The sequence below is a fragment of the Mus musculus genome, chromosome 9 (assembly GCF_000001635.26).
Source record: "Mus musculus strain C57BL/6J chromosome 9, GRCm38.p6 C57BL/6J".
Lineage (NCBI taxonomy): Eukaryota > Metazoa > Chordata > Mammalia > Rodentia > Muridae > Mus > Mus musculus.
The window spans coordinates 64,771,098-64,780,339 of NC_000075.6; the positions used below are offsets into that span (position 1 = coordinate 64,771,098).

At 46.2% G+C, this 9,242-nt stretch overlaps 1 long non-coding RNA gene across 4 annotated transcripts; it reads left to right on the plus strand.

Moving 5' to 3' along the window:
- The first annotated feature begins 305 nt into the window (after positions 1-305).
- Gm36365 lies at positions 306-8,265 on the plus strand. Of its 4 annotated transcripts, XR_003948343.1 has the most exons (5): positions 514-750; positions 1,182-1,330; positions 5,475-5,586; positions 5,850-5,955; positions 7,599-8,265. It is a non-coding gene; the product is annotated as a predicted gene, 36365 (long non-coding RNA). The 4 variants fall into 4 exon arrangements; XR_379557.3 differs by lacking the exon at positions 514-750 and having other exon boundaries at positions 822-1,330; XR_379558.3 differs by lacking the exon at positions 5,475-5,586 and having other exon boundaries at positions 306-1,330.
- The last annotated feature ends 977 nt before the right edge of the window (positions 8,266-9,242 follow it).

Here is a 9,242-nt window from a genome sequence, read left to right on the forward strand (position 1 = left end):
TAACTACTGGTGTCAGCAACATAGAATCAGAGTCTTTCCTTTCTCTTAGCTCTGCCCTTCCTTTATCTCTACCATCTCATTCTGAATATTCTTTTCAGAGCCTCTATATTCTTCCTAAATGCATGTCCGAGGCTGGCTTGCTGACTCTGTAAAGCACTCAGAATCCTGGGGCAGCCCTGGGATTTGATGACAAAGACAACGGCTGGCTCTGTGCCCAAGCCCAGAGACAGCAACTCTGAAGCAATGTGCACTGACGGCACCAGAGTGGGCAGCAGACACCCCTGCAAAGCTGCTGCTTGTCTGCCAGATCTGCCGAGGCACAGAGGGGAGAGGAAGTCAGAGGGGAAGTGAGGGGTCCGGAGTGGCAGGGCTAATGACACCCAAACTCTGCTGACTCCACTGTCTTTCTCTAGCTATTCCAGGCACAGATGTACCCTCCACAACCAGGAAGGACAGACAGTTCATTTGCCCTTGAACTTAGTAATCACTCAAAGCACTCAATGAGTAGGAATTGATTCGATCCTGGACTGAGTTACACATAGAAACTGACTCTCCCTGATAGTGTCAATTCTAGTTATAGTGGGAGCTAGGTGAAGTTGAAAAGTTGGTCAGATGGTGTTTTGCTGGGGAAAACACTTGAAGGAGCGTTTCGTTAATGTGGACACAGATGTGAAAGGTTAAGGCAGACACGTGAAGAAACATTTTGATGGAGCAGACACAGGAGAGGATGTTCTGCTAAAGCAAGCACATGTAAGAACATGTGATGAAAGATTCTTTGCTACGTGAATGTATTAGTCTGCCTTACATTGCATAGTTGAGCTGCATTTGTCGGGACTCCATAGAGAGAGAGAAACGCACCAACAATTTTCTGGTGGTGTGCTGCAGTTTGTTGCCATTTCCAAGGACTCGGGCTGACTGGATACAGGTGCTGAGGCAAGACACAGGGAGGATACGTGATATTTGGAGGCAACACATGTGGAGGACACATGATATTTGGAGGGGATAAACAGGACTCCACAGAATGACAAAGGCTGAGCTAGGCTTGCTTTTAGAGCTAGCTGTGCAACGCTTGTGGATCTCTCATCTTCGCTGATCTTCACTTCCCTGAGAGAGGCACAGCTGAGTATTTCTGGAGTTCCTGCCGACTTGAGCCAAGGTTGAAGCCTGGCTGTCTCTCCTAGGTTGTGCCACCGCAGTTGCTATCCCGACTCTACCAAACTGGACTGCTGGTGTATCCGTGAAGTGTTTGAGAGTGGATGGAGCTGCTGCTGCTGCCTGCTAACCTGTGAACTGAACTGCTGATTTCCAGACAACTGCTGATTTTCCAGATGTGAGTTGCTCCGAAGAACCTTTCTAAACAGGTCCACCTCCCCGTATTCTTTCTTTTCCACTACCTTTAGTGGGCGGTGGGCTACAAAGGAGGTTAAAGCATTTAAGAACCATTATTGAAAATAGGATTTGAAAAAAATTAAAGTTATAGCTAGGTGTGTAGGCTCATGCCTGCAATTCCAGTACTCAGGAGGTAGAGAGAGAGGACCCAGAGTTCAAGGCTAGTCTGGGCTATGTAACAAGACACTCAGTGTGTGTGTGTGTGTGTGTGTGTGTGTGTGTGTGTACACTTATATGTGTATACATGCATGATGGAGAGCTGTGCCATGCGCTCATGTGAAGGTCAGAGGACAGCTTTGTGCAGTCCCTTCTTTCCTTCCACTTTTGCATGGGTCCCAAGAATTGAACTCAGGTCACCAGGCCTGTGTGGCAAGCTCCTTTACTGATGACCAATCTTGGCAGCTCAGGAAAAATGTCCTGAAGAGACACACCTTGCGTGCCCCTCCCTTTGGTCACCAAACAGTGGCTCCTAGGAATTTGGAATTTCCATAGGTGTCTCATGTTGGGAGAAGAAAAAGGCTGAAGCCTGGTGCTAGCCAGAGGGTTGGGAGTGACAGGTGGGGTGGGGTGGAGTGGGGTGAACACAGCAATGAATGAAGACTTGTCTCCAGGAAGAGATTTCACATGGTTCTGACACCTTACGGAAGAGATGGGAGCTGAGACAATGGTGGGTCAATGACAGGGGGAGCACATCGTGATCAGGATTACTCAGGGATGCACACCTCTGCTCTTCTATTTAAACTCATGTCAGGATCCCAAAGATGGACTTGGAGGTCAATAGATGGCTTTAATAGTTCCTCTTCCCCAGAAGGCCACTTTTGAATAAGTGTCTCCGACTTTCACCACTGCCTTATGATTTGGACGACTGTGGGTGAGTGGCCCAGTGTAGCTCCTTAGCGCTGCTGAAGCCTGGGCTCTGATTCTAACACCTCTAGTGACATGCCGAGGCCTAGTCACCAACGTTGCAGTGTTGACAGGTGAAGGGCCATTTAGAGGTGACAGAGGAAAGCCGTGAATTCTAACGCTAGTAGGACTGGGTTAGTGATAGCAAGAACAAGCTAGTGTCAGGCTGCCTCTATCCCTGCCCTCTACTTCCTAGGTGCGCACTAGACACTCTTACACATGTTTGCTTCCTGATGTCCCTGCTGCCTGCTGCATCAATTTATGACACAAAAAGAGACCCTCACCAAAGGCAGCAACCCAATCTTGAACTTCCTTGTCTCTAAAACTATGAGCTAAATCAATCCATTTGCTTAATAAATGGCACAGTCGCTGGTATTCTGTTATAGTGATGGAAAACAAAGTAACACAGCCATTCTTCCCCATAAGTGCTTTTTTTACACGGGAAGTGTTACTTGGGGACCTATCGGGCTTTGGCTATTATTTCCAACATCTAGACAGCAAACTACCTACCCCACTAACAGTTGTACCTGCTCTACTTTCCTTTTTCCTTTCTCTCTCTCTCTCTCTCTCTCTCTCTCTCTCTCTCTCTCTCTCTCTTTCTTTCTTTCTTGATGGATGTTCAATTTCTTCACAAGCTTTGTTTTATTTTATTTTTTAGATATTTATTTACTTTTTATTCATAAGAATACACTGCAGCTGTCTTCGGACACGCACTAGAAGAAGAGTGTATCGCCACCATGTGGTTGCTGGGAATTGAACTCAAGACTTCAGGAAGAGCAGTCAGTGCTCTTAACCACCGAGACATCCCTCCAGCCCTGCACCACTTTTCTGACCACATTTCCCCAGCTCTGTGTATAATTTAGGTAGATTGTCTTCAGAAACTCACAAGAGACTCTGAAGTAGTTTGGGTGCTCTCCCCCTTCTTTTTGCAATGCCCCACTTTGCTAATGTCAGTTTGATTTTAAAATATTGCCTTTGGATGCCCCATCTTCGGTTTAAATCGTTTAGCGTTTCTTCAACTTGTCCTTCCCAGGGAGAGACTGTGGCCTTGCTCCAAACTACACTCTGCCTCATCCTCTATGTTTCCCCATTTGCTTTGGTTCCTATAGCTGGAGCCAACACTCTCCAGACTGCTGTGTGTGCAGCCTGCTGGAAAGAAAACAGAAGCGGGTTCCTGCTGCTCCAGTCACGGGGCTGAGGACTCAGAAACCCCTCAGAGGAGCAGCTGGTGAAAAATGACAGGCCACCCTGGGGCTCCCAGTTCCACCCTAGAGGGACACAAAGGGCACTGGAAAACTGTGCGTCTGGTTTCTCAGGGGCCTGACACTTTGCTCTGTTGTCCCAGTGACTCACGTGATTTTCCAGGCCTTCAAACTGGGTCAACAGCTTTGTTTGTCCCTATGGCTCCGCTGGGAGGCCACTCTGGGAAAAGTGGCTGAATGGGGATGTTTGGCCAGGTGATTCTACTGGCTTTTAGCCCCAGGGATGATTATTGATATTCAGGCCAGGAGTAAGGAGAATTAAACACTTCGTCCAGTTAAATCGACAAATGTTGTGTCCCTATTTGACAAATGTTATGTCCCTATTTAAGTGTTAACAATGCTGCTACACAGTGGCCCTCCACATAACCAAACAGAGAACTTGAGAGAGCCCTACATGAAGAGATCCACTCTATGCAAATAAGAAAAATGGCAAAATGGATGGGGGCTGGGTGGTATGGGATGGCTCAGTCAGTCAATTGCTTGCTGCTCAAGCCTAAGGGCTTAATTAAGTTCAGACCCCCCAAAAGCCACATAAAAATGCTGGGCCAGGCAGCACACAGCTGCTATCCCAGTGCTGGGGAGGTAGGGGCACAGTGACACTGGGGGGTTGACAGTCAGCTAGTTTAACTGAATCAGGGAGCTACAGGTTCAATAAGAGACTCCATCTCAAAAGTTAAGTTGGAGAGAAACAGAGGAAGGGACTTACTGTTAACCCCTGTCCTTGAGTGTCACCCAACCTAGCATGCACGACTTCTTGCATGACTCTTGGAACTTCAGAAACAAAACCAGCAAGCTTGTGTTCACCGTCTAAGTCAGAGACACTCCCATGAGTCTGTGAGTGGGATCTGACAATTTCTTCATTGATTGAGTAGAAGGGTGAGCCTGGGTCAGTATTCCTCAAATTTGAGAAGTCAGGGACCCAAGAACACATTTGAAGAACTTGATTTTCACATGTTAGACCCACAACCTTCCTGTAGCAGTGTTCTTCCTAGTGGACAGGAAGGAAAACCCAATCGGATGTGCATCAACAGATGTGCGGATTGGCAGTGAAAGGCAATGGGGAAATCACTCAGCCATTTAAAAAAATGAACTAAGGGTGGGGAGTTAAGACGACTCAGCAGTCAAGAGTGTATACTGCTTCTGCAGAGGACCCAAGTTGGTTCCCACCACACATAACGGGTAGCTCACAACTGCCTGTAACTCCAATTTTGGAGATCTGACACCCTCTTCTGATATCCACAGGCACCTGCATACATGCGAGAAACAAACACACACACATGCACACACACGTCAAAATAAATTAAAGGAATGCTGATGTTACAATTTGGATGTATCTTGGAACTGTTTTAAATGAAGGAAACCAGACATAGCTTATCTTGAGAATCCATTTGAATGGAATGTTCAGAGTGGTCTAACCCAAAGGGATAGAAAGTAGACTAGCGATTTCCAGGGGCTAGAGAGGAAACGGAATAAAGATTGTTAATGGATATGAGGAGGTTTTCAGTGGTGGGGGTGGGGTTGGGGGTGGGGTTGGGGGTGGGGTGAAAATGTTCTGTAATTATATAGTGGTGAGGACTGCACAAGCTCATGCCAATACTCAAAATAGGATAAATACTCAGAGGATAAATTTTTATAACATGTGAGTTATATCTCAGTAAAAAAAAATCACTTATAATTTTAGTTGATCTCTATTTTGAGAATTACTTCCCAGGGAGGGGGTACACAACATCTACCCCCCTTCTCATAAAATGCCAATGGCAAAGCAAAGTTCAATTCTACCAAAGTTCATCTTGGGGGACCAATGAGTTTCGGGAGCCCGTTTATAGAGCCTGTGTGAGGGGCAACTGACAGGAGTGTGGCGACTCCTGAGCAGCTGCTTTGAAAAGTCTTTACCGAGCATGGATGATGGTTTCTTCCTAGCCAGCCAGGCAGAGGCCCTTCCATTAAAATTCCCCAGCCCTCCAAGGCTTCAGCCATGTGCAATTGAACAGAGTGGCAGACAAATGGCTGGGAGGTGTGGTTGAAATCTCAGGTAAGAATACAGTACCCTGCATATGTATCAAAAGATGGCCTAGTCGGCCATCACTGGAAAGAGAGGCCCTTTGGACTTGCAAACTTTATATGCCCCAGTACAGGGGAATGCCAGGGCCAAAAAGTGGGAGTGGGTGGGTAGGGGATTGGGGGGGAGGGTATGGGGGACTTTCGGGATAGCGTTGGAAATGTAAATGAGGAAAAAACCTAATAAAAATATTTTTAAAAAAAGAATACAGTATCTTCCCCTCCTCCTCCTCATAGAAGGGAATGAGAATAAGCCTGGAGCTCCTTGCAAGCAGGCAGAGTTGCTCTGATGAAGCTGGCAGCTGCGTTTGCTCAGGGGTCTGAGCCCTACAACAATCTCCAAGTACGTGGGCCTGTTTTCTGGTTTGGTTTTGTTTTGTTGATAGATTCTCACGAATCCCGGGCTGGTTTCAAACTCAGTCTGTAGCCAGAGATAACCCTGAACAATAATCCTGCTTCCCTCTCCCTAGTACAAGCGTCACAGGCCTGCACTGCCGTGCTCAGTATGCAGGATTGGGAATGGAAGCAGGGCTCTGTGCATGCTAGCTAGGCAAGCACTCCACCAACTGAGCTCTGTCCCCAGCCCCCAGGATGTCTTAGTTGGAAGCAGTGCAATCTTATTTCAAGATCCACGCATGAATGGGCTGGTGGTGTGGCTCAGTGGTAGCACACATGCTTAACGTCATACACAAGGTCCCAGTTTAGTCTTCAGTGTTACACATATACACATGCATGAGGTGGCTAGCCAAGTCATCCAGAAGATGTTAGCTGCACATGACCACAGAGGAAACCTGAAATCACAAATGCCTGTAGATAACCCCTAGACCCGAGAACCCATCCATGGGATGCTTAGGAGTCTATGACTCCCGGTCTGAGAAACACTGGCTCATGGTGTGTTGGCTTTGCTCCATGTGAGTGATGAGGGAGGGCCTTTTCCTAAAGTGCTTTCCAAAAACAAAGCCTGGCCAAAGACAACTTGGGATTATGAGTCCTTTGGCAAAGCCTGGGGAATGTAAGCATAATGTTCTATCTATGCTCTGGGTTCCAGGCTGAGCATGTGATCTGTAAGGCTAGGACTACAGGAGTCCATCACGAGATGAACGTGGAGGGTGGGCCTAGTTCACTTAACATGGAAGCTCCTCTGAGGAAGGCCTCCTTCCAGAGCCTCACTTAGGTCAAGTAGTAACCACTCTGACATAGACATGATCCCATGAAGGGTCCCTGATCATGGAGTTAAGACTGTGGCTGCTAAGTTGAAACAAAAGAAGAGGATCTAGAGTAGTGGTTCTAAACCTGTGGATCGAGAGCCCCTGGAGGGTCAAACAGCGTTTTCACAGGGGTCACCAAAGACTATTGGAAAACACAGGTATTTACATTACAATCCATAACTGCAGCAAAATTATAAGTAGCAATGAAAACAAATTTTTGATTGGGGCTTACTACAACATGAAGAACTATATTATAGGATTATATTACACATCACTAGGGAAGTTGAGAGCCATTGATTTACAGAGAAGGCTCAGCAGTTAAGAGTGCATGCTGCTCTTTTAGAGGAATAGAGTTCAGTTCCCAATACCCACATTGGGCAGCTCAAAACCTCCAGTAACTCCAGCTGCAAGGGTTTTGATGCCCCCTCCTCCGGCCCCTGAGGGTACTGCACTCAAAACACACCACCCACACCCACACCCACACCCACTATATATATATGAAATAAATTTTTAGAAGCAAAACAAAATAGATGAAGGCCAATGGCTTTCCTACATGGTCTGTTTGTCTGTTTGGACATGGCAAAAGCCAAGCCATGTAGGGGATGGGTCATAGTGAATCATTATTTACCTAAAAGGCAATTCTCTATCCTGTGCTCTTTTGCTTCCTCATATAGAAGAAAGGTGAGAAACCATCCTGCTTCTTGGGATAGCTAGCTTCTCAGTCAGTTCAACTCATCAAACTTAAAAAATATATATTTATTTTCTTTTATGTACATAGTTGTTTGACCTACATGTCTATCTGTGCACCGCCCGCACTGAGTGCCGACACCGACAGAAGCCAGCAGAGGATGTCCGTTACCCTGGACTGGAGTTACAGTTGTGAGCTGCCATGTAGGTGCTAGAAATGGAACCCTAAGTCCTCTGCAAGAGCAGTCACTGCTTTCTACTGAGCCAATTCTCCAGCTCCCTATTCATCAAACGTTTACCAAGCACCTAGTCCTTATGTATTGGACACAGAGTCAGTTTTGGGGGAGAGTGCTGTGACCTCTTCCCTTGGGGAGCTCCAACCTATAAGGAAATACTATTATTGTATTTCCCTATTATTTTATTGTTTTTTAAAATGTGCATGTATCTGTATATTCCACATATGTGCGGGTGCAGGTGTGTATGTTTCTGTGTGTACATGTCACATGTGTGCAGGTGCCCGTGAAGTTCAGAACAGGGCATTAGATCTCTAGAGCTGAATACGGCAGCTGTGAGCCACCCGATGTGGGTGCGAGGAACAGAGCTCTGATGTAATGCAAGAACCATAAGCGCTTCCCGCTGATCACTATCTCCAGCTTTGTTGTGTTTATTGTACAGAAAAGAGGTGCAGTGTTGAAAGGTCTTTGAAAGCTATGGAGTGCTGTGAAATATAATAAACAATGTGTCTTACGCTTATCTAATGTGGCTCAGCGGTTGGTCTGATCCTGTCTTTGAGTAAATTCTCTAACAACAGCCCATTTGGAATCTTGGGATGTATCACAGTTGGCAGAGTGCTTGTCTAGTGAGCAGGAAGCCCTGTGTTCCATACCTAGCACCATACAAACTGACCATGGTCACACATCCTTGTCATCTCAGCACTCAGGGGACAGAGGCAAGAGAATTACAAGTTCAAAGTCACATTTAGCTAGTTTGAGAGCAACCTGGGATACAAAATACCCTGGCACACCAGGAAGTACATAATTACTTTTGTCAAATTAAACATTGGGGTGGTCAGTATTTACCTGGATAGTAACTGAATATTTTTCAGAAATGCATTTCATGTTGTGACCACTAGGTGTCTCGTTATTTTACAAGAAAATGGGAAAGCCTGGTGTTTGCACTTGGGTTGCTAGCCACCTGCTGTGAACACATTTGCCTCAGATAAAAATCTTAACCCTGTTCTAGCAAACATGGGTGCTAGCGGATGCTACTCATTTGAGACGTAGAAGATATCGCTGTGGATCATCTCTCCTGTTCATATCCCGCGCACCTACAAACTGTTCTCCTGAGAACCGGAAGGAAGAAGACAGCATCAGTTTGCCAATATTCAAATGCTAAGACCTTGATGGGAGCAGTGGTGCATCACTCCTGGTGTCCTGAGACAGGGTTTATCTGTGGTCTGAATATGAGCTGACACCCTAAGCCATGCTATGCTGTCTCTCTGCACCTAGTCACAACAGGACCATCTCCTGCGCACAGACGTCACTCAGAGGAGTCTCTTTCACAAATCTTTTCTTTCACTGTGAACTTCGGGTTTGTAAACGATACATACGTACATACGTGTGAACATTTTCACCAATGTCATAGATGGCTTTAGACGATCTGTGGAAGAACTCTTTGCCTATAAGGGACATCAGACAGGCAGACACTAGAACAGAGAGGAAACTAGATATTTTCT